The sequence below is a fragment of the Silene latifolia genome, unplaced genomic scaffold, assembly GCF_048544455.1.
Source record: "Silene latifolia isolate original U9 population unplaced genomic scaffold, ASM4854445v1 scaffold_57, whole genome shotgun sequence".
In the NCBI taxonomy this organism is placed as follows: domain Eukaryota; kingdom Viridiplantae; phylum Streptophyta; class Magnoliopsida; order Caryophyllales; family Caryophyllaceae; genus Silene; species Silene latifolia.
The window spans coordinates 4428579-4434578 of NW_027413480.1; positions in this window are offsets into that span (position 1 = coordinate 4428579).

Here is a 6000-nt window from a genome sequence, read left to right on the forward strand (position 1 = left end):
TCGATCAGGAGAACGAAATTTTGACCGGATAATCTACTATAGATCTCATCCGAGTGTGGCCACGCATTTCCAGTCACCTCTCCTCGAGTGGCCTTGAGATAAAATATGACATGGGTGGACAATCTTGTTGACCTATTTTCTTTGTTCGATACAGATAACAATGACCCAGTAAATGCTCATCGGCCTCCTTTTACGACGCGGCCTAGAACAAAAACCTAAGTCACCGGAAAACCGTACCAACTCAGACAAACAGTCACTAGTCTAAAGAATTGACTCGAAGGAATAAATAGAAATCCTCGCCACGACCCAGCAATAAAAGGACTCTATAAACAGTCACTGTCCGACAAATTGTCTCACAATCTGCCTATGTAATCGATCAGCCATCACTATGACCATATGACAGTCGAACTTTTAATCTATCGCCTTACAATCTAGTCACTCCGAGACGTCAACTCATTAAGTAACTAGGGACAAAATACAATGTTAATCCAGTTCACTTTAATAGGGTTCGACATTGTCACTACAACTTATTTAGAAAAACAAAGTACTTAAAAATTCAGATATAAAACTGAATATAACGATAAATGCAATTATCATATATAAAATAATAAATACAATATTTTGATTATTACATATCATATAATTTACAACAGTTCTGGAATTCGTCTCAATCCCATCGAAACTACATGACTATCATGTTTAGCTTGAGACAATGGCTTGGTTAAAGGATCAGCAATATTGTCAGTTGTCCCAACCTTACAGACTGTAATTTCTTTCCTTTCAATCAAATCTCTAATTACATGAAATTTCCTAAGTACGTGTCTAAACTTGTTACTAGACTTGGGCTCTTTTGCTTGAAAAATTGCCCCACTGTTATCATAATATAAAGTGATAGGGTCCTCGGCGGTCGGAACTACTTTCAGTCCTTCTAAGAATTGCCTAATCCAAACAGCTTCCTTTGCAGCTTTAGAGGCTGCAATGTACTCAGCTTCTGTTGTAGAATCAGCAGTCACAGACTCCTTAAAACATCTCCAGCAAACCGCCCCTCTGTTCAACAAAAAGACAAAACCAGCTTGGGATTTCAGATAATCCCTATTGGTTTGGAAACTGGCATCCGTATAATCTCTTATACGTAATTCAGATTCTCCTCCAAACACTAAGAATGAATCATTAGTCCTTCTCAAGTACTTCAGAATATTCTTGACGGCTATCCAGTGACTCTCACCTGGAGTTTTCTGAAAACGGCTTGTCATACTCAAAGCATACGAGATGTCAGGACGAGAACACATCATAGCATACATGATCGATCCAACAGCAGAAGCATAGGAAATCGATTTCATGCGTTCAATATCCTTAGGCTAAGTAGGACACTGTGACTTACTCAAAGTAATCCCACTGCTTATAGGTAGAAAACCTCTCTTGGAGTTTTTCATATTGAATCGTTCAAGAATCTTATCGATATAGGCTTCTTGACTCAAAGCTAATATCCTTTTGGATAGATCCGGATACCCAAGATGCGCTGAGCTTCTCCCAAATCTTTCATTCGGAAATGATTTCCTAACTACTTCTTGACAGAAGCAAGCATATCTACATCATTCCCAATAAGTAATATGTCGTCCACATAATGAAGTAAGAAAATAACTTTACTCCACTAAACTTCATGTATAAACATGGTTCCTCAACACTTCGAGAAAAACCATTCTGTTTAATAACATGATCAAAACGATGATTCCAACTCCTTGACGCTTGCTTAAGGCCATAAATGGATCTGTTAAGTTTGCATACTTTGTTAGGATTTTTAGGATCCACAAAACCTTCAGGTTGTGTCATGAACACTTCCTCTTCCAGAAACCTGTTCAGGAAAGCGGTTTTGACATCCATTTGCCATATCTCATAATCATGGAATGCAGCAATCGCTAATATTATCCGAACAGATATAGGCATAGCAACTGGTGCAAAAGTTTCATCATAGTGTAAACCATGAACTTGGGTGAAACCTTTTGCCACCAATCTAGCTTTGTAGACATCTTTATGTCCATCCATGCCGATTTTAATCTTAAATATCCACTTACACTGAAGAGGTCGAACGTCTTTAGGTAAGTCAACCAGGTCCCATACCTGATTATCGTACATGGAATCCATTTCGAATTGCATGGCCTCGAGCCATAGCTTAGAGTCATAACTAGTAATAGCTGCTTTGTAGGTCTTAGGTTCATCATTTTCCAAAAGTAAAACCTCAAAGTCACCGTCTTCCTCGATAACACCAAGGTATCTATCAGGCTGGCGACTAAACCTCTCTAACCTCCTAGTTTCAGAAGGAACAATAACCGATTCAGACGTAGAAGGAACATCTTCCTGTACTGTCACATCAGTTTGTGGTTCTTGAACTTCATCAGGTTAAAATTTTCTCCCACTCTGTCTTCTAGAAATAAACTCTTTTTTCTAGAAAGACAGCTTCACGAGCCACAAACACTTTGTTCTCGCTTCTATTGTAGAAGTAATATCCACAAGTCTCCTTAGGGTAGCCTACAAAAATATATTTTTCAGAACGAGGTGCAAGCTTATCGTCAGACTTGCTCTTGACATAAGCATCACAACCCCATACTTTCATGTATCGCAAATTCGAGACTTTCCCTTTCCATATCTCATATGGAGTTTTGTCAGTTGCTTTAGTGAGACTTTGATTAAGTGAGCGTATCGCAGATGAAATGGCAAAACCCCAAAATGACTTAGGTAACTCAGTTTGACTCATCATTGATCGGACCATATCTAATAAAGTTTGATTCCTCCTTTCAGCCACACCATTCAATTGTGGTGTGCCAGGAGGAGTTAACTGAGATACAATACCATAGTCTTTAAGGTGACCTCTAAAGTCATTGCTTAGATATTCCCCGCCACGATCTGATCGTAATGCTTTAATCTTCTAATTTAATTGGTTTTCTACTTCATTCTGAAACTCTTTGAACTTGTCAAAAGCTTCACTTTTATACGTCATTAAGTAGATATACCCATATCTACTCATGTCATCGGTAAAAGTAATGAAGTAATCATAATTACCTCTAGCAGTGACTGTCATTGGACCACATACATCAGTGTGTATTAAACCCAACAACTCACTAGCTCAAGATCCTTTTCCTGGAAAAGGTGCACGAGTCATCTTGCCAAGAAGACAAGATTCGCATATGCCAAATGATTCGAAATCAAAAGGTTTAGTTATACCAGTCGACACTAGTCTTTTAATGCGTTTCTCGTTAATGTGTCATAATCGACAATGCCATAAATAAGATTGATCCGGATCACCTGTTTTGAGTCTTTTGTACCGACGTTGTCTAGGAATACAATCCCATTAAAGGAAAAAGTACAACGTTTGTCTTTGATAACAAAAGAAAATCCTTCTGTGTCTAACACAGATACTGATATTATATTCCTAGACAACGTCGGTAAAAAATAACAATTATTAAGAAACAACTGTAACCCCGAAGCTAAATTAATTACAAAGGTTCCTACTGAGACGGCAGCTACTTTAGACCCGTTTCCCATTCGGAGATCAACATCACCCTTGTTTAGCTTTCTTATGCTTTTTAGGCCCTACAAATGATTGTACAAGTGAGAACCACAACCAGTATCTAATACCCAAGTTGTATTTGAAGCATAATTTATGTCTATCATAAAGGATTCGGTTGAGAAATTACATGTTGGCTTCACAATGCCAGCTTTGATGTCATCCAAGTATTTCGTGCAATTACGCCTCCAATGTCCCTTGTTATTACAGTAATTACAAGTATCTTTAAGAGGATTACCCTTTTTAGGCTTAGGCTTGGTAGAGCAACTCACAATTGCTTTACCTTTGCCCTCCACCTGTACGGGCTTCTTACCTGTGTTCCTTTGAAACTGCTTCTTCCCCTTCACGTTAATCGTAAGTACATCCTTTCTCATACTCCCACTCAATCCCATATCCTTCTCTGCTTGCACAAGTAGAGAATGGAGCTCGTGTAAACTTTTTCTCATGTTCGTCATATTATAATTTACCCTAAATTAGGTAAATCCTTTGACGTGAGAGAGAGAGAGTGGAGCACTCGGTCCACCACTAGTTCGTCGGGGATCTTACATCCCAACCCCTCTAAAGTTTCCACGTACTCAATCATTTTCAGTACGTGTGAACTTACAGGTTGACCATTTTTTAGGTTAGCCTCAAAGAAACGAACTGCGGTATCTGTTAGGTTCATATACCTATTATTAGACTCTTCTAATAGTGAACTAATTAACTTCTTAATTTGTGTTCTTTAGATCTAGTGCATGCATAACAAAATAAGAGATTAATGAGAAAAATAATGTCCCTTACATTATTATTTTCGGATTTATGGGCGCAAGTAAGGTCTCCTACCTTCACTTGTTCTTGAGCTATGATGAGTATTAGGATGATCCTCCAAAACTCTATATTAAGAGCTCTCCTTTTGATTGCACCCAAGATTAGCCCTTATCTCTACTAAATAATATTAACTAGATATTTATTTAGTAGTCTACCTTAAAATTGATTACTAATACTCATATATAACACTAATAATATTAGTAATCTCATTGAACAATTTGAATCAAAATTTCTCAAGTTTTGGTGAAAGAGAAATGGATATGTGTGAGAGAGTTTACATGTAAAAAGATGAATGAATGGAGAAGTGTAAGAGTATATATGAAAGAGCCAAAACTACTCCTAATAGAGTAGTATGGCCGGCTCACTTGAGGCCAAGGAAGGCATCTTCCTTTTTCTTTTTGCTCTTATCAATATGTAGGTATGTAAGAATAGGTAGAGTATGTTTGATTATAATAATTTTAACCATTAAAATAAATCACCTATTATCCTCCACAACCTACAATATTTCGGTCCATTCACACATAAAATGGACTACCATTTTATTTTGTCAATTTGTCATTTGGCATACAATATGTCACATGTAGTATGTTACATGTTATTAATTAATTTAATGCATATTTATCAAATAGATATCATTTTATAAATTAATTAATTTACATACAACAAATTGACTAGTGATTCTTGATCACATAAATAAAATGGGTCATATAATTATAATTCACAACATATTGTAATTATAATTAACCATTCATTCTTATCACAATTGTTTCACAAACAATAATCAATTTTAGTAATAAAGTATTTCAATTACTAAAATAAATCTTATTTAATCCCATTACAATAAGATATTAATATTTTCTCTCACAATTGAATTGTTCAATTTTAAGGAATTGATTAACTTGTATCGTCATACAATTAATCAACTTTGCTGATAAGGGCACCATCCTTTAGGTGTGACCTTAAGGGATCAACTGACCACCACTGTTCTACGACAGTAACGTCAAACTCTAGCAAGCCAATCGTTACCGATTAATGTTGATTAGTTGACTATTTAAATGAATCATCCCTTTCGTATTCTTAATATGAGATTGAAACATGTGATCGCACTATTGTTGAGGACACATACTCCAACAATCTCCCACTTGTCCGAGACAAGTGTGCGTCACCAATTCTCTTGTCCTATTACAATCTTCCACTCAATGCAAGGTGTCTCGCAGGTCGTACTTGGATTTGATCATATCTTGAGTGGTTTCCTCGATCTAGAGTGTAACTGTCTGACCGGAATTATCTACCATAGATGCTTTCCGAGCGTGGCCACGCATTTTTAGTTCACTACTCCTCGAGTGGCCTTGAGATGTCAAACAACCCTGACAAGGGGGTGGACAATTCCTATCGCATTATTCCATTCGTATAGCCACAGTTTATCATAACCCAAAATATACTCATTTGACCTCATTTACGACAGACTTAGAGCATAAATCAAAGCTAATCAGAAATTTGTGCCAACTTGGGCGAATAGTCTCTAGTCAAAAGAATTGACTCATAAGAATACTATAGCAGCTCTTGCCACGACTAGGCTTTATGAATTACCAGAACTCTATAAGCGGTCACTGCTCGACAGAGTATCCCAT